The 23366-nt window shown below is 41.3% G+C and overlaps 1 protein-coding gene across 21 annotated transcripts in view; it reads left to right on the forward strand.

Annotated features, from left to right (window-relative positions):
- HTR2C (5-hydroxytryptamine receptor 2C) overlaps positions 1 to 23366 on the forward strand; it is a 286890-nt gene that overhangs the window by 102055 nt on the left and 161469 nt on the right. The window contains exon 1 of one of the 21 annotated variants that reach the window (XM_068696870.1): positions 1185 to 1280. The exons of 18 other annotated variants lie outside the window; for them this stretch is intronic. The gene's annotated coding sequence lies outside the window, so the exon portion shown is untranslated. Of the gene's footprint in view, positions 1 to 1184; positions 1281 to 12555; positions 12652 to 19490; positions 19691 to 23366 lie in introns of those variants that run through there. 2 more of the 21 variants (XM_068696867.1, XM_068696871.1) reach the window with 2 other exon arrangements.

Here is a 23366-nt window from a genome sequence, read left to right on the forward strand (position 1 = left end):
ATAAATTCCTAAGAGGCTCACTCATCCTATATTAACTGTTCTTCTAAGGCTGGACAGCCAGAAGTTACTATGTCCCTGAAGTAGCAAAACGCTGAAAGATTCTGAAGATACAATGCCCCTGAACATGCATGATTATTATTATTTTTTTTAAACTTTGAAAAGTACTTGCTGTGTCACGTAAGGATACTGAGGTGTTGAAATGAAGCTCAGATCTGGGCTGGTGATATCTGTAGCTAGCTTTCAAGTATAAATTTTCTGTATTCTATATATTTTTTAAAAATATTGTGGTCATGTTTCTGTGTATACTATCGAAGGCAGGTTCTCATATCATGTTTACGTGATTCTATTAATTAGTGTGGAGCTACTACTGACATAAATTTAAATGTAATTAAATCAGGACTGGGCTCTAAGTGAGAAAAGAAAGAGAAAATGTGTGTGCCTAGAGTGACATGGAGTTATAGTCTTTAATTGAATGACTGAGAGCAGTGTCAGCTACTACCACCGCATCTCTGCAAGGTGGGACAAAGAACAGCTGCATGGGTTTGGAAAATATTAAGTCTGTTTTTGTAGCTGTATGCTCACATGGCATAGATGATGAATTAAAATATCCTATCTTGCAGAGATTACTGATTAGAATATCAGTAGATCTATGAACAGTTTAACAGTATATACAAGACTGCAGTAATACTTTATGGAGGAGTATGTGCAGACAGGGAGATGACTAAATATAATCTTGAAAGATACATAGCATGAACTAAATGCATGGCACTTCTAACAACTTGATCTTGCATACATACCATATGGATGAAACAACTCATTAAAAAGTGCATGACGGATACTTAATAGAAGGAATAATGAAAAGGAGTGCATGATATTGCATGCAAAGAGTGCTTGTAAAGAGAAGAATGAGTTCTTTCTATTACAATCTCAGTGTTTTTGCCTTTTGGTTAGAATATTATAGACTTAGGGCAGACTAGTTTGGTGTTGCCCTGACAAAGAAACCTCAGTGGCAAATCTACAATGAAGGCAGTTAGATATGGTGATTCTGGAACCAGGACATTACAGAATTTAGAGGAGCCGGTCAAAATGAAATGCCGGCAACCGGATTGTTTCCCATCATATCTCATGTAGATAAAGGCGTTGCATACCGCTGAGTGTTTTCTTCCCAGAGAGCTTGGTGGGAGAGGCAGCAGTAATGCAAGGCAGAAAATTCTGGGCTTGCTGGATGGCAGGAGGAGTCAGAAGGGCTGCATTGATGAAAAGCCTATACTTCTGTTGAAGTATGTAATTACAATTAGTACTTGCTCTTTTTTTTCTGTTTTATTTTGTTTAAAGACCTGACTTAATGCATGCTTAATTTAATCATTTACCGATGGCTGGAATATGCTCTATAAAGTGTTTGTGTATTCAAATGGCTTATGATTTCAGGCTAGCTTATTTCTACACAGATCTCTTCAGTATTCTTTACTGGGTGTTGTTGGTTTGCATTTCTCTTGACCTGATGTTAGAAATGTTAGAAATAAAAAGAAGTGCCGGGTCTTACCTGTAACCCAAGAGAGTTCCTTGTCTGCAGTAGCCCAGAATGCAAATTAGATGGTTTATCAGTAGCTAATTTGCCATTCCTAATGTCATTCTGCAGATGGCTTCAGGAAGAGGGAGTTGTATCCATGTAATGCCTACATCTTGATTAATTTTAGATGAGCTCAAACAAAAGCTACTCACCCTTTAAAGCCAGGGGAAAATAAGGCCACGTGTTTAAGCTCAGCAGCTTAATGCTCAAGTATAGCTCTGAGCGGCTGTGTATGCTGGGCCTGTATGTACCAGGAGTACGAAATCTTCTCCTTTCATGGTGTAAGGATGCTAAGGCCTTGTAGGAAGGTTTTCAAATACAAGGAAAATGTGCTGAGCAGTGAGATGGGTGGAACAGATGTAGCATCACTTCTGTTGTAGGGCAGAGCTCCCTGGGACACTGTCTGTGTAGGCTATGTAGGGCAGGGTGAAGTGGGAAGAAGCAAGAAAAATCCTGCTCCCATTCCTCTTTCTGCATCCCATGACCACTTCCTGGTTTCATCCTGACAGCAACTTGTTTTAAATTGTTTTTATGTCTGTTATTAAACCTATAAATGGTTTTTGGCTCTTCATCAATGCCAGCAGTTGAAAAGGAGAATGGGGCAGGAAACCTTATAAACAGTTTTTATTTCAGATTATGTTTTGTGTGCTATTAACTACTGAAAACAATAATTGTTGCAACAGTTTGACATACTTTCCACCTAACAAACATTTCCCAGTTTCTGAATAATAGCTTGGCAATATGCTTGTGAATGAGCAAATGAATTTCAAGGTGATGTGGTGGTGGTTTTCCAATGAACATAACAGAAAGATGCCTTTTTGAACCTTATAGGTTTTCCAGAAATATTTCTATGTTGCAATTTCTAAAGAAAGCTAGCTAGCTATATAGTTCCCTCTTGCTAAATAATAATGAAAATAAAAACTCAATGGCTTGAAAGGAGGAGACAGGTCTGTTCTCAAGCAGAGAATGTACATGGGAGAGCTATATCCACTGTGAATGGGCACCTAACCAGGTTCAGTTTATGCCTTCACAGGATTTTGATTCATATGTTGGGATTGTGCTTGTACCTCTTATATTGAAAATGACCAGGTGTTTAATCATTCGTCTAGGATCAAAACTGGAAACCTCTTGGTCTTTCTGCTGCTGCATAAATGGCTTATCTATAAGCCCTTTTTTTTTTTTTTTTTTTTTCCTATTCTAATTAGGGAGTTTATTTTACCATTTCCATTGGCCATCTCTGCCAGGGATGGGAAGAGATAAACCTTTGTGGTTTGCCTGACATTCAGCCTTCCATTCTCTTTTGATTAATTTTTCCTATTTTTTTCACCTCTTACACATTCTAATTCTTTTCTGCAACCCCCTCAAAGCATTTAGCTTCCACCACTTGATTGCTTGGTCCACATGTATGTCCTCTGCTTTCTTTCCATAGTAATCTCTCTAGACCTGTAATCACCATGGCTGCCTTAACTAAACAACTGATAGTATTCATCTGCAAACTGCTCTGATGACTTGTTCCACTGAAAAAGAGCATTAAGAGCAGGTGGTGAGCTGTGATTGCTGTTTGTGATTGGAGAAGAGTTACGAGTGTCTCTATTTTTATTATCTCTTTCCTGTGTCTTCCCACCTGCTGTTAGGTCTGGTTTTAATACTGTGGCAAGACCTGCTTTTTTCTGCACATACACAGAGATAATGCTACAGAAAGACCCTAGCTCTTGGCTGTTGTGCTAATTGCATTATTGACATTGAGGTACTAGGGCAAAATGCCTGAGAATGAGCGGAAGACAGAACAGAATGAATTAATGATTGAGAGAGGGATTAAAATTATGCTCCTAACCTGCAGCTGTGCAAAATATCTTGAGAGCAGTAATTTCAGAAGAATGAGAAAGATGCCCAAAAGACTTGTCTGTTATCTCCAGACTGGACATGACCCTCCCCTCTGGGCTCTCTGCATTGTTTTTCCATGTCATCTCTGCTTAAGACATGAGTAAACAGGACTCACAACTTTACAGCTTACTTGCTGGGATGCTCTAAATCCACAGTTGAGTAAAACAACAGAGTATGCTCTTGTGTGCAGTACTATATTTATGGAGTCTGGAACCTGTAACTGGTGTATGAAGTTACATTTAAATGCATTTTGTACTCTATACCAGTTGCAGCTGGGAGCACCCAGCATTTTCCAGGTTCAGGCCTCAAAGACTTGGAAAACGAGGCATGCCCAAATCATGTCAGCCTGTAGATGTTTTTGTGGCCTGACTTGTTCTTCATCACGTGTGTCGCAGACCTGCAGAACAGGTTCAAATGGCACTCCGCAAGCAAATACTCCATGTTCTTAACCAGTCTGCTTGACAGCATTTTCTAAGATATCCTTTTGTTTCCATGCACCTCCTCCTGCTGTGTTTTTTATGCAGCTGAGGTTTGGCATGTGCATCTGCTGAGCAGAGGTCTGGTCCCTGGTGTGCCGGGAGCTGGAGGAAAGCCCGGTTATCCATGGGCCACTTGCAAAGTGCAAGTGGGAATCCTCGGGAAATTCAGCTGCTGACAGTCAGAAGTTTCTGATAAGAAAACAGTAGTTGGTTCATATTCTATGTAGTTTCACAGAAGTACTGCCTTATTATCTGGCTCAGTCAGCGTGAGGAGGACATTGTGTCTGCATTCCCACTGGGTTCATTATGTGCAGAAGGCCAAGGCTATGAAACCTATGGAAGGGCTTTGTAACATCTCATTTCCTTTAAACCTTGATACAGATTATGTCAGTTTTCTAAAGGTTTTAGCTTGCTAAATCTACCGTTCTGAAGTCTGTTACACTGTGTAACTGTTTGCTGTGGCTTGGTGAGTCTGTGCTGAACTGTGAGACCCACAAATCCCAAGAATCCCATTGCAAAAAAAGTAGGCTGCACACAATCCTGTCATTTCTGAGCAGTTCTTGGTTAATGGGGTTTAAAATTTTGTGAGGCCCATGTAAAGCAAACAGAATCTAGATAAGTTGCAGCTTCTTTATTGGCTCCTACAGCAAAGGCCTTTAGAGCATGACAGGATTGTGGAAAGGAAGGCTACAAGCACCCTAGGATCTGCAGGGTTCAACAGCAGGCACAGATAATTGTAGGTTGGCCCCATCTTGACATGCAGCAACATTCTTCCCCGTGGACAGAAGCAGTGTATCCCTCTGTGTCTTCAGGGTCCCTAGCACTGATATTAAGAAAAAAATTAAGGACTGATTTACTTTCCTTAGGGTTCAATGCATGACCCAGCGTTCTTGTTCTAGCTAGGCTTATCTCCCCAAAATACAGGAACGCCTGGCTGCCTGAAAAGCCAGCCCTGATCTGCGCTGTGTGTCCAAGGTAGCTCCTGGTGGCTGTCTTGTGACTTTATCCCCAAGTTGTTTGTTTTTTTCCTGTGAGCAATCCAGCTCTGACCTAGCTCAGAGTGATCATCCTGACACCAGGGACCCAGTGTTGGGCTGCTTTGGAATTTTCCTCTCATCTGATTCAGATATATTTGACTGCTTCACAGCTCCATTCCTTGGCTGTTTTGCCTATAAATTGGTCCTGTGATGTTTAATTACCCTGTTTCAGGGACTGACAGTGCATGTGTCCCGGTATGTCTTGTTGAAGATACCAGGAGAGGAAAGGTCCCCTGAGAAGGAAAGAAATAGGGAACAGGTGAGCAGCACAAAATGTGTTATTATACCCAGTCTGCTCCTCAGGAGAATGTGGGAATCCTTTCTGAGGAGAAGGATGTGAGGCCTGCAGTGGTTTGGGCTGATGACTTTGTAGGCTGTAAGATGGGCAGGGTAGTTTGTCTTCATTTTTTCTTCATTCATTTTCTGAAGTACATTTTTGTCTTCAGAAGGAGAGACTTCCATGCTTTAACAGTGCCAACAGAATGTGTAATCAGATGTGTCTAGGTACAGAACAGATACTGGTTAAGAGCCGTTGCTTGTCACTTCCTTGCACGAATATGAAAAAGGAATAGCGAACATTTAGGCAAGCTTTCTAGATTTTTATTTATTTATTTTTTAAGTCTACAAAAACATCCCACTACTGTTTAATCTGAGTATTTAAGTGTTCAGTGTTCCTGGGAAGAAGAGCTTTTCATTCATAACCACTTGAACTTTCCGCACCTTTAAACTTTCTGCACAAACTCAGGTAGCTGGTAGAAATGCTACAGTCCTTCCAAAAGCTGAACCATAGTCTAGCATTGTTTGTTGCATTTTCAACTAAAGTAATCTAATTTTTTTTTCTAATAAAGAGAGATGTACTCAATTAACATACACTGTATTAACTACATTCCTTTGATGAGGAAGCAATCAGGAAATTGCAAATGAAGATATTAAAAGAAAATATAGTAGCTCTGACTTACCTGGCAAATCTGACAAAATGAATTTTACTGGTTTCAATTTTAAAGCACAGTGAAAGAGCTGCAGCAAGGCAACACCATGGATCAGAAAGGAAGGCTGTGATAAATACTAAAACTTTAGTATTCTGCTTCTAGGAATAGGAACACATAGGGCAAAGCATTGGCTGAGTGGTTCCCATGTAAGAGTCTGGTAGCTTTTTAAGTATCTGTCTGTACCGTGTGTAGCCATGATGGTAGCTCTGCATGGCGGTACACAAACGATGTCAGCTGGAAGCATTTTGTGAACAGAAGAGCAGCCCAGGTAAAACACTGAGCAATGGGAAAAAAAAGCATCTGGATCCTGTACAGACAATTGGCCAGGCTTGCAGGCAGACTGGACGTAGTCTGGGCAGTGAGATGATGGATAGCTTTTCAAAGAACTGGAAAAATAAAAGTTCCCCGGAGTCCTACTAACGAAAATGACCAACTAAAATAGTCCTGAACATGTACAGCTCTTGCTGCTATTGCTTTGTTTTGGAAAGCCAGTGCTTGCCAATGCATGTGCAAGCTAATTTGTACAGATGGGAATCAGAGAAATGGAGAGGCTTTTGTCTGGAGGTGATCATTTCGGAACTGTGTGTTTGTTTTCTCCATCTCTCTCTGCTTTCATTTATTCCTGTTTCCTCCTGGTGTGTGCAGTGGGTGATGGCAGGGTGCAGGGCAGTGGATCAATGAGAAGGAGCACTTTGGGTTCTCCCATAGCACCCACTGCCCATTTAACCTGGGAGTCCCCAGAGAGGATGCTGAAGGAAGCCTGTTTGATCACAGCACATCTCAACAGTGCCAGTAGTGAAGGGGTTTTCTGAGTCAGAGGATTATGTGTAATCCCAGTTTGGGACAAAATGTTGCCATGGATTCTCTGGGGCAGAGGCATACAGCTCATGGATCATGGGAACTGCTGAGCTGGATCCCATTTCTGCCCAGCCTGTTCCTAGTCCCGCTAAGCATCAGAGACCTTTGCTTCAGAGGGAAGAACAAGAAGCCTGCTGCGGGTAAGAATGAAATGGGTGGCTTGAAATTGAGCTAATGGTCCCCTGTAAAGGAGCTTGCAATCATTTCAGTCTTGTTTCTTCTACTGAAACTTCTCTGTTCTTGTAAGATGATATCACTGCCCCCATCATCTTTTGAAACCTGTTTCAGTCTTAGCCTCTGCTGGCACAAAATTCCAGGGGATTTTATTTTTAGGTTTAAATTGCTGGCCCTTCACTCTTTCTGACTGCTCTCTTATTTCATAGCACAAGAACAAGAAGCTTAGATGTTTTGGTCTAGTGTCTGTAGGCTCCTCACAGCTTTATAGTACCTTTTATTGTTAATTGCTGCCTTTCCAGAGCTTTCTTAATCTTTTTGTTTCTTACTTATGTAGCAGTTCTCCCTGGTTCATGTCACTGCTCTTGCACTCTATGGCCATCATCCTCCCTATCCCTCATTGTAAATACTTTTCTGTATAGTCATATTAGAATTACTAAACACAGTCTCATTGGGTATGTGATTGTTTTTTTATAATGCAACATATTAATGAATGCATATTACTGATGTCCCTAGAAGCTGTGCTCCTGAACCAAGACCTTATTGTGCTACCAACTAGATATACACATGATGAAAATGACCTGTGTGGGGGAGAGTTAATGAGCATGAGAGGAACTGTTTGCAAGCAGGGATTCTCACAAAAGCAGGTGGGGAATGAAGCCGTAGCTATAGCTATTGGGTTTTGTGGTGGTGACAAGAAGTGGGTGGTGAATGAGCATGTAAGAATTGTGAAAACTTCTGGCTTGAGAGACATGGAGAACAAGAAAAGGCAGGAGTGCAGTTCTTCACTGTTTCTTTGTCCCACACAGCAAAGTATGGGAACGATCTACATGAGATTGATTCATTGTGGGTCTTACCACTGCCCAATGCAGCTTCTTTTATGGTATTCATCAGATACAGTGATTTTCAGTGTTTTAGTTTATGAATTTAATGGACTTTCTGTATAGATGAAAGATGGTGGCCTACTGAGTAATGCTGCACTCATTCTCTGTTTGCATTGACTCAAGCTCAAGACAGAAGTTTCTCAGGCTCTTATGGTTTGCTTCCTTGGTTTTGTTCATCATACCTGTCTGCAATGAAGAAATGTCTTTAGTTGGAATTGAAAGTGTGCTAAAGGCTAAACAAGGTATTTTTTCTCTGTTGTAAACTGTGGGTGTAAAGAGGGTTTTTGCTTCAAGGTAAGCCATGATAATGCGTGTCACTAATTCATTAACAGTTGGCATCTTCTCAGTTTTTAGTGATCTAAAGACTGTGGTTAACCTCTGAATTAGTGTTGTACTTGGATAGCTGGTTTCTGGAATGTCCTCCAAGAGAAATCCACAGATATGAATAGGATGAGATTTAAGTATAATGCACATAAATGTGAAAAATGAGGTGCATGACCTGTGCAGGCTAGGAATGAGCTGGGAGTGAAACTGGGCTGAGCAGCAGAATGGAAACGTGGCAGCATGGCTGGTCGAGGAAACCCAAGCAGGTTCCTGGGACACTGCGTCAGCATGAACTCAGTTGATCCTCTGGTGTCTGGGATTTTTTCTGTCTAGAACTGATGCGAGCAGGGAAGATAAGAGCTCAAATGCTTGTGGTACTGCATCTGTCTCCAAGTGGACTTTCAAGAAATGTCCAGTGCTGCTGGCTCTCCCATAAGCTTTTCATTAGCTGACTCACTCAGCACTGGGAATAAACAGGGAACTGAAGCAAGCTGGGCCTGTTTTGGACTTTTCCTCTGAATCATATTTTTAGCTACACAAATGCAAATCAGAAGTAATTTGCTGAAACTGGTGAGGTACTTTATAATTTATTTGTCAAACTGGTGTGAAATTTCTGAAGCACTCAGTTCCAAAGGAATAAGATCTGTTGCTGTAAAATGCCCATTCCCTCTGGACAATCAAGAATATTCAGCTGTGCCTGCGGATGTAATAGGCTGTCTGGACTAGGAATGCTGTCAGCTATGCAGATGTGAATGGTGTGTGCTTTCAGTAAAATCTGAAGGCAGAAAAAGTTTAGTAAAATTAAAAAAAAAAAAAACAAAGCTGATATTAAATAATCAGCTTAGGAAAATCCATTTTATAAAGGATCTACTTCTGTAAATTAGGCATTACCATTTTGTGATAAAAGTCTAAATATGGAAAAATCATGAAACATTGCTGTGAATGCTGTGAAAGAAAAACAAGGGTTTGTAATGACAGGCTACAGGTCAGCACTGATGCTGGAATAAGTGGTCTTGATCAGTTTTTCAATCCTATCTGTGCTCCATTACATCCTGTGTGCTCATACAACCAATAAACTGAATTGCAAAGCTGATCAAAATCAAAAATAAACTTTTTTTCCATGGGGCTTGATTGATTTTAGCATATTCCTAAAGCCGAGAATGAACCTCATACAAATGGTGCATAATGTTGTGTATTTCAGGAATTCTGTTGACTTTATACTTTCGCACATAAATGTACGTAGCTTTTCTTAAGTGTTTGGCAGATGTCTGGCACTTGCAAATATTGATTGTTCCCAATGTCTTATGCTATGCTTCCAACCCTAGCTTTATTTTGGAAGCTTTCTTTGAATATTGGATACTTTCTACTCTGGTAATGAAATTCAAGTTGCTTTGGAAAACAAATAAGCCAAGAAATAATATTTCATAGTAATCCTCACTACTTAGTCTTTTGCAAGCTGTCAATATTTAGGATTTCTCTGTATGTAGAGGCTCTGTTTTATTTGTAAATAAGGCCAGGGATTAAGAGAATTTGGGAATAAAGCAAAATTAATGGGCTTTTGCTGTGTTCACAAAGCTTCACAGTTTCCATTCCCACTGTCTTTTGAGGAAACTGGGTGAGATTTTCCCTCTTTCTAAGGCAGTTGTAAAGATGTTGTGATATGAGTTTGCTGAAACAGGAGTTGAAACACAACTTACAGGTTTGTTTCATACAGTGTAGCAATCACCTGTTCACAATTTCCAATTGCTCATCATTCAAGCTCTCTTCCTGTGCCCACATAGTTTTAACATGTAAAATAATTCCTTTTTGGGTTACTGACTAATCCGGGACTTTTGCAGCATGACAGATTGGATTTGGAATGGAGAAAGGAAAACAGACACCTTTCCATTTGTAATTCTTTCTCTGCAGTTTCTTTTAACGTTGATTCCTTGTGTCTGAGGTCTTGCATCTTGCTGTGTATCCTGGCTCAAGTATCCCACCCTGATTTAGGCTTGCACACACAGGATTACCTGGGTTGAAGAGATGTATGTAGAAATTATATGGAGCTGAACTCTGCTCTGTGCAGAAGGTCATTTTCTCCATTTTCATCACTTCTTCCTGAAGGCTGTGGATTTAAAGCTTGTTATAATAGCATGAGGGCTATTAGCTTCAACGAGCTTTTGGTTGGGACATTTGAACCAGGAGTGTAGCAGCAGTATCAGCTGTCCTTCCTTCTAAATAAACCTATGAAATACAAATCTTTTGTGAACAACTTGAGCTCTCTGGCTTCTAACACTCCTCCTCCTAGGCATCTATTTCCCTGTTTTATTTTATTGTTTGAGCCTTTCTGGCTGTTTCAGGTCGGTCATTGTTTGCTGAAGTCTCTTCATTTCATCTTCTCCTATCAGTTGTGTTGTATCATTTTATTCTGGTGCATTTTTGACAGGTATTACAGCTAGTTGAAGCATTTGCAGTTATTTATCCGTGTCTCTGTCTTCCAACCTTTCACTGCTTGCTGAAATGTTACTAACTTCACACAGCCCAGACTGTCCTCCCCTTGCTGTATCTGTAATACTACTCTTTCTGACTGTTATTAAATATATGCCAGTGACCTTTTGCCAGAACTATGGTAACGACACCTGGTAAAGCAGGAGAAAATAAGCAAACCTCTATGAAATAGTAATGTCTATCTTATATTTCTGAACATAAAATAAACTTACAGCCAAACATTACCAATTTGCCTGCTTATAAATGATGCCTCTAATTACTGCTGTTTTTTGCGTGATAGGGAGATAGTAATTATCTCTTTGTGTATTGTAGTTGTGGAGACAGTAGGAGATGCTGGGCTGCAGAACAAAACCCAGACAGGATTCAGCCATGCAGGGTGGAAAGTTTCCTGTGGATCTATCAACAGCGATGGAGGGAGGGATGAACAAGTGTGGACAAAATGCATAAAAAGCTTCTCATAGCATAGATTATCATTTGCAGGGATGTCACCTGCACTTATGAATGTCTGTCTTGTTGTTTGCATCCAAGGTGTGGGCTTAGAAAAACGACGCTCTGAAATATACGGTTGTTCTCCAGCCAGAGGGCAGCTTATGTAAAAACTGGGGTGGAGAGAAATCTACTTAAAAGGCTAAGGCATGGCTGCATGCGCTACACCTTGGGGAAAGGCTGCCAGTTTTGAAGTAATGTGTATTAAAGTATCTGTCAGAGGAAAGGGTGAAGCAAAACTAGAAAACTGTCCAACTTGTCTGAATGCAGCTTTATAGAAAAAAGCAAAACAAGCTGTTTTGCTATACTGCTGCTAACAAGTGCTTTCATGTCTCATGGAAAGAAGGGTTGATTAAAAACAGAATATTTGGACAAAGATTATGGACAGACCTGATAGTGGTAGTTCCATGGTTTGAAATGAGTTCATGGAGGACAAGTAATGCCTCCAAGACAGTGGGAATGGAAACTGTGAAGCTTTGTGAACACAGCAAAAGCACGTTAATTTTGCTTTATTCCCAAATTCTCTTCATCCCTGGCCTTACTTACAAATATTTACAGAGATCTTGAGGTATGTAACTGGCTTGGCACTGTGGACCTCAGGGAAAAAATAGGTGGATAAAGATAAAAATAAGACTGTCTCTCCTGAAGATTAATTAATTTGCATGGGAATAATCTTGCTTTAATAAAAGAGTCTGAAGTTTGATTAATTGCAAAGATGTGTGTTACGAGACATGCCAATGCTGCATTACGGATGCAACCTCTGCATTGACAGCTTTGACAGGTGAAGAGTGGCTGCCTACACTGATCTTCTGTCTCAACGGCTTGTGGTGAAATGGGGGAAGAAGCACTGAGTGAGCTTGGTTAACAAAATGAAACGAATGAAGCTGAGCAGGCTCATTTTTACTGGAACAGTTTAAGGGTTGATCACATGAGCAGCTCAAATGGATGGAGAGGAATAGGAATATAATCTCTGGTGGGAGGCATGGTGACAAGCTGTGGAGGCAGTGCTGGGGCACAGCTTCAGGTGGGAGAAGGCATGCCTGCACTGTCAGAGAAATTGGATTATCAGGTGACATTTCTGTATCAAAACTGCTAATAGCAATCCTGTTCGTAGTGTTCCAGCTGATGTTAAGATTACTGTTTATCATAATGATGTTAGTGGATACAATTTTGCAGCTTGTTAGAACAGGGGTTGGTGTATCCTTGTTGTATTGCTTGTTTAAGCAGAAGTTCCTTACAAGCCACATGCCCTTCTGCCATTCACTTCCTTGTGTTTGTTAGTGTTCCTTGAGATCAGTCACTTTTGGGTTACATGATTCATTGTAATCAGGGTATAAATATCCATATCAGTCTATGTGGTTGCAGAAATAGTTGAGCTGCTATCATGTATATGGGCTGCAGAACTTAGAGGAGAACACAGCTCCACAGGGACTCTGAGTGCATGCTTCCTGAAGTCCACAGTCATTCAGCTGCTCTCATGTAAGACTCTTTTCCCATGAGTTTTGATGAATATGCCATGGTTGAGGTCTCCTTGGTGTAATTCTTGCTGGCTTTTCCTGCTGCTCTCTAGCTGTTCTTTTCTCTGAAAAATGTAATACTGAAATTAAATTTCCTCGCTTCTGTTACCTTGCAATACGGTGGGTTTCCTTTTAATTCTGAGATTCTGCCCTGGAAGTGGCAGTGGAAGAAACTGTGCCTTTTTGTTAGGTCTATATTGGTATTCTGAGTTAACTCTAGTAACAGAAATGAAGCAGCATGTCAAAGATGATGTGCCTCCCTTGTGTTGGCATGTGGAAAACAGTAAGAGCCTGCTAATGCTGCTGGGAGTTAGTTCCCATGTGGAGGAACCTGGTCCTTTTGTTCCTGTGTCAAACGAGAAGCAATCTGCATAGCTGAGGGTGGATGGGATAGAACGTTTGTAGTTACACCTGCTGGATTAAACCTGGGGTGGGCAGTAAGTATAGGCCCTATTTTGGTAGTCTCTACTTTTCCTAGCTGCTCCCAAAACAGAAGTTCTAGGTTTGCTTCTTGGATTCCAGCTGCACTTTTCGTGTCTGGTTGTAAGTGAATCATGTTTGATCTGAATAGTCTATGACCACAGAACTTGGTGATACAGCTATGTGTGGCTGTCTTAACTTTACATAGTAAATATTTCAACAGTGTCCGAGTCTGTATACAGCAAAACCGCTGTAGATGCTATCTTGAGGGTGAAATGAAATGTTTATCCAGTTACTGATGTTTCTTTCTGTTGTTGTGGAATATCAAGACTTACACTTTGGCTTATAGTACTGTGCCAGACACAAAGAGAAAGCAGTAGAGCAGCTTGTAGGGAGCTACTGTAGGAAACGAAGCCATCTGCAGAGAATCAAATAGTTGAGTAATTCATTAGGTGATTCATCCTGTGGTGGTTCTTTGGACCTGTAATAAGAATTAGTACTTCTCCTTATGCAGGGGAGGCAAACAATAATTCAGAATTTCTAGCAAAGCATAAGAAGTGACTTTGCAGCCTTGTCAAACGTTTCTGTGATTTAGGGATCCAGCATGTGGAGGCAGTTTATCAGTCGAGGCCAGCTGAGGAAGTGCCTTGAATGAAGTCATCTTGATCAGCTCTGGAGTATGCTGATAGGAAGATGTGAGGAAAGCCAAATATGTACCTGTTTCTAGTTCCTGCTTTGATGCTGGTTCCACTCACTCTGGCAAAAATACAGTAGCATCCTTTGCATTAAAGCTGTCAAAGGATGCAGGTCAACTTCAAACAGTGACCTCATCAGCTTCTGGCAAATGATGTTGCATTTCTTTACTAGAATAGGCAGCAAAGCAGATCAAAGGGACAGAGCTCTCTATTTCTGCTCAAAAAGCTGGAACTGTTATGCACATGACAGAAAATCTTTCCAATTCATTAACAAAGAAAGAAGGGCCCTCTCAGTCAGACTGTTAGAGCACTCAAGCTAATGCTGACTCTCTTGACTGTACAGATCCGGGTATTCTGTCCTTTCACACCTCTTATACCAGATCTGTACCCTTCCTTCTCTGCCTGACACCGTGTTTATAAGCTTTCTCTTTTAGGAGGTCCCAGGAAAAAAGTTGTCATTGCCTCACATGCTTTTCTGACCAGACTCTCTTCCATGGAGCCTTAGTACTGAACGTATCATTGTTGGTTTCCTTGACTTCTGAGTTTGAACCTTAAAATTTTCTACTCTTTGGAAAACTGTCAGTGTCATGGTTGTGTGCTTGAAAAGTAATTTGAAAATATAAATTGTCCACGGTCAGTAACTGTGCACACTCTTTTTGTAATATACTTGGAAAGCAACTCCAAACAGCATACTTGAACAATCTCAGGATTTTATACAATGATCCTGAGTAACTTTTGTCAGTGGCTCTATAGTTTTAAAGACTTCTTTTCAGTCTTTTTTTTTTTTTTTTCTTCCATTCTGTGGAATGTTTCATCCTCCAATTTTGTCCTTAGAGAGCTTTATTTACGTCTGTGAATAAACCAGCTGGTTTTGTTCTGTCTCCTCTCCAGCTGCTGTCTGACACCACAGGGCATCCCCTGTCCACGTGGTGAGTGCAGCTGTTCCGCTTCCTTCCTGCAGCTCTGCTCTCTGCTGCCTGCTCTACTGGGGCAGGCTTCCAGCACCAGGCCTGTTGGCCCTCCCTGTCGTGAACCAGTGTGAAGAGGCAGTCTCTGAATTCTTCTGCTTCTTCAGAGAAGCCATGGCTTCTTCCAATCTTCTGTCAGGATTTGTGGCCCTGGCAGCCTGACTTCCTGGCCATTGCCCCATTTTGCATCTCTTCCATCTCTGCCTTGCATCCATGATGCCCTTTTCTGCCTTCTTTACCTCTCAAGCTAAGGTACATTGTCTCTTACAAGTCCTCAAGGAAGGCAGAGTATTGGGCTCCTCAAATGTGATTGCCTTGATTTCCTTTAAAAATCATAATACTTATTATTATTAGTCAGGGTTCACTCTTTATCTTTTAGGCCCACCTTGTGTACTTCTGCTCAGCTGTCCACACTGAGAACAGGCTCAAAGCACGTGTAAGAGGTATCCCAACCCCATCCCTGCCCACTTGCCTGAATCCCAGAATACATCCATTGTACTTCTCTCCCTTCAAAGCTAGGGTTGCTCAGACAAAGAGTTGTGGTATGTCTTGTAATTTAATTCATTATGCCTTTACAGTTGCATCTTCTGTGGGGAGATGCTATCTTTTCTTGGTGCCTGATGGTACGTGATTCATTACTCTCACTGTAAGGCACGGGTGGATGTTTCTTTCAGGGCTGGCTAAGCCTGTTCATTCTGATCAATATTCACTGGAAAATGTGTGGTCTCTGCCAGCTTCCCTGCAAGTGGTAAAAAGTCAACATATTTCTTTCATAGCACGGTGTGGTGGTGGGTTATGACTGTTGGGATCTTGGGATCTGCTCTCAGAGCTGTTCTGAGTACACTATCTTTCTAAAACCAGCTAGTCTTGCAACCTGTTCTAATGAGATTTTTTTTTTTTATTTTTTTTTTTCTGAAGATATGTTAACTGTTTGCACAACAAACTTAAGATGATAACTTCTTAAGATAGAGATAATATTCGCAGTAGCTCAGTTTCTGGATTGATTCAAGTTTTGGTGCAGTTTGTCAAGTTCTATGCTGATTCACTCCAGGTGAGGGAGGGCTGAAAACTTTATGCCAACTTGGGTGTGCAGAATGTGAGTCATTGCCTGATGGTCATTGCCTGGTATGGCTAGGAAGAATATTTTTTAATGATCTGATGGTCTGTACATCTTTAAAAATTCCCCTTTTATATATTCATGAAAATTTACCTAAATTCATTGAGGCTGTGCACTGGATGTGAATTGCATCCTAGGAGGTGCAATGTGGCCTGAGCTTTAATATATATTAAAAATATTGCATCAGAAATATAGAGCCCCAAAGCCTGCTCCAAAAGCTTTGGAGTAATAAATCTTTTAAGTGTTAATGTGAAAATGCAAGAGCTAAGTGCACCACGGGCTGCTTACTTGCAGTAAGACTTCAAGTCCTGAGACTTATAGAAGTCTGTTCAGGAGCTCACCAACACGTGGTCTTGGGCTGCTCTGTTTTCTGGATCTTTAAACCATTTCTGGACCTTCTTTAAACACCATTTTGTGTGTAAGGAGCAGAGTAGTTCAGCTTGATTTCTGTGGAGAGCCAAAATTTGGGCTCCGTGTTGTTTAATGATGGGCCAGTTCTGTGGATGACCCTGTTTGTGATACTGGCACTCTGGAAACAGGCTCTTAATCCATTCTTTCTGCTTGCTCCATGCAATACCTCTGTATTGCCAGGCGAGGATCAATTTTAGCATGCCCAAGATACATTCAAAGCATTACTTGGCTCTCAGACCTCTTCTGTGGAGATGGCTGCTCTGGGTAAGATGGACACAGAGCTTTTCAGAGGCACAGCTACAGGAACCTTCAGAGAATATTCTGCCTCAGGGATGGAGTGAAGTCTCCTCCTGATAGGCATGCAGCAATATTTTCTGTCAGCATGACTATAAACTATATCAACTTTTGGCTGGAAAGTCACCGTGATAGATGCTGCTGTATATTCAAATGTGCATGAATTTAATTTGGACCTTGCTGGGGAAATAAACATCACCATCCCTAAAGAGACACTAGGCTGTGAAACTAGTTGGTAACTGTTCCCTGAATGGATTTCAGGGAGATAATTTCTTGTTGAACATCTGGCCTTTTAGGTGACTTGCAGTGGTTATCTGTTTTTCAGTGAATACTGATCTTAATAGGAAGTGCAGCTGGTGCATACCTGCAGCAGGCCCTAAAATAGCAGTCCTATGCACTGAGAGAGAGGTGAACTTGTAATTGCAGATTGGCATGAGATAGCGCATTTTTTCCCTTTTCTTTCCGGGAAAAAAAATGAAATCTTATACCTCAGTGTTGAGAGGATTAATTAGTTACTGGATGGAAGCCATTAGTGTAAATGCTAAATATTGTTCTTCTGGAGAGTGTATCAGCTAGAACTGGCCAAGAATTTGAGTGTATGTTTCTCCTCTCCCATGGACTACTTCATTAGAGTAATTACTGTTTGAAGTTTCCTACAGAGATATGTAGGGAAGGGGAGGGTTTTGGCTAAAAATTAGCTTGATGGAAATCTTTCTCCAGCTGGCTTAGTCCTTCCACTCTTCTTAAGTGCTTCTCTAGAAGCAGCGCTCAAGGAGAGCTGCTGCTTCCCTTCACAACAAGAAAGGATGTTTCTGCCTTTCCCTGCTTTTATCTTGTTGCGAGTTAAACAGCTTTCTCCAGGTAGGCATGCAGGGAGCTTCGGAGAAATGGAAGGGAATTCACCAGCCAGCATTCCCACTCCACCCACACAGCACGGTGTAGGTGATGCACGACTGCATGGCCTGCAGGCAACTCTTGTCTGACCCTCCCAGGAGTTAGCATTCTCTGAAGCTCTTTTTTCACCCTGGGTAGCTGTTTCTTTCCTTGTGTTTCAGCCAGTAATTAGACCCCTTCCTCTTTCATCCTTGCCCAGCTGTTGCAGGTGCTTTCTCAGCAGCCCACCAGCCTGGAACGGAGTCACTCTGTCCACCGGGACTTGAAGCTTAGAAGGTGGAGTGACCCTACCGCATCCTTCAAAGGACAGAAGGGGAATTTTGAGAGTCATTTTTTTAGCTTCTAAACCAGGACGATCATTTTTAGCTTCTAAAAATTTGCCACAAAAACATCCCTGCTGAGATTGGAAGTGACAGTCCTATTGCTCCAAAGCTGACTGCTAGAATGGAAGTGCTGCTCTGGCACAGCACTGGGACATGCTGGTCTCTGCTACAGGGAGAGTGTGGGCAGCTGCCACTGAGCCACTGCCACCTCCCACACACAGCTTTCCATGTGCACCGCTTCAAGGGGTGCACAGGTCATGCCCCTGGGACAGACTGTGCTGGTTTCTACCCAGAAAGGCTGCTGATGATATAAGTATATACATTCAGTAGTATTTCAGGAACATTTTACTGCGTGCTGCCTCTGAGGCTCAACTTTCCACCACTCCCTTTTGCTTTCTTCCCACCTGCAGACCAAAGCTGGTAGGATCCCTGTTCCCCTCCCTGTCTGACTTTTGTACTTTAGGCTTTCCTGTATATATACAAACAGCTTTCTTCCCTTGAGATCCCAGAGCTTGGTTCAACTGTCCCACTCAGGGCTAGGAACTACTTCTTGAAAAACTTTTTTCCCTCTGTTTCTAGTAGACTTCAGGATGGCTGGAGGGAAATACTTTCTGCTGACTGCTAGGCAGGCTTTAGAGGACGAGGGCTTTGTGCCCATGCCTGCTGCCTGCAGTGGTAAAAAGGGGCCCACGCCTGGCAGTTTTCTCCTGTTTGCTGGTGGTTGTTTGACCAAGGAGGCTGTGTGCTTAGTGCCCTAGAGCTGTGCTCTTGCTGGGACACTTCCCTGTCACTGCTCTTCTTGTGCCTCTGACAGATGGTGGCAGCAGCACTCTGTTCTCTTTTGTGATGACACTTTTAAGTTTAGTTCATCAGTTCTGACACTCTGAAGCTGAAATACTTGATAACAGGCTATGACAAGAAAGGGTCGTGTGTCTTCTTCCATTGTCATGTGCACAAGCTTCAAGTGAGATGTCCTAAGAGATTGCCAGGGGTGCAATTCCTTATGCTTGAAGCTGTCTGCGGCTCCTCTTCCTGTTATCTTTTCAATGTAGATAATTGTACAGTTCTTGAATGTGTGTCAATGCAGCATAAGTGAGTTTTAGTCTTAAAAATAGCAGCAATAAACCAGGGTTGGCTTTTCCTCTGATCTAAGCCAAAGCAGAACCCTGCTCTGAACACATGGGTAGTGTAGAACTGCCTGCTGACAGCACAAGGTGAGGCAAAACCTTCTATAATGCAGGCTTTGTTTCTCTTAATGAATGAGCCTGGAAAATGTGATTTCGCTTTTGATTATCCTGAGGCCTTACAAGACTTGTAGCTCCATTTTACAACTTGGTACTAAGGAATTTTGATCCTGAGAAACAAAAGGCCTCATTTCTCTATTTGTCTGCCTCCCAAACCACACGGGCACCTAGGAGGCTCTCTTTGCATGAAGAACAATAAAAGATTACGGTTTCAGTTTTAAAAAATTACCTTCCTTTCTAGCTTTCATCAGGCTATATCTTTTCTTCTGTAGGATAGGTAAACCTCAGCTTAAAATTGCAAGTAAAGCTTGCCCAAATTTTCTCATGTACTGAAACGAGCCTGGTCTGTAGCAGGTCACAAATGGTGTTCAGATATAAATAAAGGCACCTGGGCAGAAGCTTTGGCAGGAAACTGGTATTGGCTGTGAGCTTGTGTTTGCCCAAACCAGCTGTAGCTGTGCTCCTGGAGTGCAGACCAGGGTGTGAGAGAGGGGCAGAGGCTGAACTGCAAAGCTCTCCAGGACATCAACTTTCATAACCCTTTGGCCTTAAGGAATTCTTAACAAGAGCTAAGTGTGGGAAGAAGAGTCTTGCAATAACATACCCAGCACCTAATATGATGGATCAATAAGCAGGTATCCATAGGGTTTATATGTGCTTATTCTCAACAGCTTCATGTACGTGGATGAGTAGTAGCAGCAGCAAAGTTGACTGCAGTACAATCCTCTGTACCAGATCCACATGGTACATAGCAGAATTATTTTCAGTTGTGCATATTATTTTATTGCATATGCATGTCTGTCCTTAATATTTCCTAGGGTTTAATGACTAGAGTTCAGGGAGGGAAAGGTTTTGGATATCAGATGTAGATTACTAATGAGAACTGATGTTTCTTTCTCTGCTTCAGCAGTGGTCAGACACCATTATTATATTAAAACAATTCTGGAATAGCTCCTCAGTGCTCAAGTCCAGGTCTGCACTTGAGTTCTGTGTAAATGGTTTTCTGCTCCAAAACCATCTTTTTATTTATTTGACTGTTACATTTTGAGGCTGTATGCCATAAACTGGCTAAACCTTTGCAGCAAAGCAAATTTAGAAAGTTTAGTGCTTATCCTGTTGGCATGGTGCTAAGATTAGAAATGCCTTTATTGGATAAGCTTGACAGGAACGTGCAGTTAATATCTGCATGTAATTTAAAACTTCACTCTTGTCTTAGGTGAGGGATTTGCATGAGTATTAATGTGATGTCACAGCAGTGAAGAAGCAAAATACCCTGAAGTGAGTTGACATCTTTGCAGCAAGCTCCTGAACAAAAAGGTTCAGTAGCACCAGGTGCTGGACCTACAGGTGCCTCTGGCTGCTCTGGCACAATCTGCAGGAACTGGGCATCACCTGCCACGGGTCTAAGCAGGTGGACTCATCTGTGGCGATGGGCCTTCCCCACCACTGACTTCTTGAACAGAGGATCTATGCTTGCAGATCTCCCAGGAACCTTTGTAGTTGTGCAGCGATCTTGTATACTAATCAGCTTTTCCTTGTGGCTTAGAAAGCTGCAGCTGTAGGGGTTACTCACTGAGTGAATCATAGGAAAAATTAGTAGTTGTCATTATAAATTACCCCCTCACCCTCTTACCAGATTTCTATTTGTTGTTGTTTTATGCTTTTTATTTATTTATTTTTTCTGTATAACATTAGGTTTTAGCTTAATATGAACTTCTGGGTAAGTCCTTGTGATATAGTTGCTCGTATAAGTTGACTCTCCTCAGGAGTACTTCAGTATTTTGTTGAGTTATATGAATGAAATATGCTTGTTATTGCTTTCCTCTTTTTTTTTTTTTTTTTTTTTTTTTTTTTTTTTTTTTTATCTAAATGCAAAATGAACTGTTTTAATACTATTGCAAATCGTTCTACTTTACTCCAACCACCTCTAATTCCTGCCACATGTCTGCTGTGGCTGCACTTCTCTTTCAACCTTTCTTTTTCCTATCTGGCAGATCTGCACTTGGACCTGGAGCAGATGGCAGACATTGCAAGCATAATGTGTGCTTCCCGTTCCTGCACAGACACAGACCTGACACTTCGTATTGTCTTTCAACCTGAGCACTTGTATTAGCATGGGCTTAGTGCACTGCAACCACTTTTCCTGTGCTTCTAACCAGGAAATGGTGCTATAATAAAGCACCAGCTGGAAAATTTCAATGGCTTGATGTTGGCCAGTTGGATTTTCAGGGAGGAACAAGCCTGCGGCTGATAGTTTTTAGACCTGATGTTTAGTGCTTAAAATCAGTAGATATAAAAAAGAAAATCAAATGCTGATCAAGAGCATACAGAGTCTGGATAAATATGAAAAAGAAAAAAAAATGCTTTGCTAAGAACTTTCTATTCCTACTAGGCTACTTTCATTCTTTTTTATTGCTTTATGTATTTCTTTATTTTTTAATTCTCTTTTATTTATTTTATTTTCAAAGTACATATGAAAGACTCCCTTACATTTTTGCTTTTTTTGAGTATTGGTAACCTCCCTTTCCAGACCCATGATAGCAGTGACATTTCTGGGTTGAGTTGAGCTGCTGCCATCGCTACCTACTCCTCCTGTCACTGTAGGACTGCTGTCTTCCCCTCGCTGCCATCAGTTTTGCTTTGTCCTCTGGTGGGCATGACACTGGCCCGGAAGACAAATATTGCAGAACTTAGCTTGGTTGCTGCTCTGTGGGTCTGAGCCCTGGGAGCCATTCTCAACATCATCTTTTGTCCCGATACATCAATTTCTGGTAAAATCCTTTTGGTCCCTGCATGAAATGCTAGGTAATCAGTACAGCCCTCTTAAAATGTGTGTGCATCATCCTTCTTGGCATTTTTAAGCATTCTTACCTCATCGAGAAAAGAGAAGCTGATACATACTCTGTTAACACGCTTCTGGAGCCATTTGGAAAACTGTGTAAGTGTTTATTTTATACTGTTGTTTTAAAGGTATTGTTACAAATTAATTTCAGAGTCCGTTAGTACCTATATGTATATAAAAATATATAAAATATTATATACACAAGTGCATGTATACATAACATGTAAAAACTTGTGGGAATTTTCAGTCCAAAACAGCAATCATATAAACTACTGTTCTGGGGCTAAGCAGAGGGACACGTAGACACTGAATGTGGTATGGAGTAATTCCTCTGCAGACACAGAACTAATTTCAGCCAGAACCCCTCATGGGGGAAGCTGGCCTAAAGCAGCAGTATAAACCAATGGGTTTTACAGTCAAGTCTCTCCCCAGCCTGTTTCCATGGGTCTTGCTGTTGGTAACACTTCATCTGCCACTGAAATGTCTGATTTCTCAAATTAATTTATGTTTGGTATGATGAAAGATGCTTTCTATAAGAGGTTAATTACCTCTTGCAGCAGAAAATAACTTGCAAAGTATTATGCTGGATTTTTCCAAGACACGGTTTTGGTTGACCACAATTTCTCAGAGTGAAAAGGATTTTTAGAAAAAACTAATTATTTTTTCCAGGATTTTGGCCACATAAACAGTTGATGTAGATTTTCTGAGAAGTGTGAAGTGATGCTTTCATCCCAGCAATCAAGCCTTGAATGTTTGGCATGAAGAATAGCTCCTTTTAGTGCATTCCAAACCAACACAAGTAGTTCAGGAAATGCAAAAGTAAAGCAAAATGTGGTGAGCTTGATGTTACCACTATTCACTCAGTGGTTTTTAAAAAATGACTGTGAGAAGTGGTTGTCTTCACTGCCAGATACCTAAGCTGCCAGGATAACCTTTTAAATGTAGCTTGGTTTCTTTTAGGTTGATGGGTTGTATTTTGTTTGCTTGTTGGGTGGTTTTTAATTAATTAATTAATTTATTTATTTATTTTTTGGCAAGGAAAATATGATGCTAAACTAATTGGTGGTCAGTGCAAGCAGTTTCAGGAAGAAATCAAACTGCTTTGAATCTTGTAATCTAGCAGCAGAACGCAAGTTTCTCACATTCTGTAGTATGAGACAACTGGAAGAAAAGAATCAAATTAGGACCTGGAGTAATGCAGCACAATAGCAAAGACACAGCTCCCTACAAACCACAGTGACAGATAATCAGATATTCTTACCTGTGGGGCTGCTAAGCAGAGGAGCAGTTCTGTAGTCTGGGAAACTTTCCATAATAATTTATAAGCAAAGAAGAGATACAGCCCTGGCTTCTTTCATGAGGTTCTTCACCTGCTCTGCTTCTGCTGGCGATGTCCTGGTTTACTTGAATCCCTGCACTGATGGGCATGCAGGAGTGCCTTACTGGCATTTCTCAGTTGTGAGTAAAGT

The sequence above is a fragment of the Anas acuta genome, chromosome 13 (assembly GCF_963932015.1).
Source record: "Anas acuta chromosome 13, bAnaAcu1.1, whole genome shotgun sequence".
Lineage (NCBI taxonomy): Eukaryota > Metazoa > Chordata > Aves > Anseriformes > Anatidae > Anas > Anas acuta.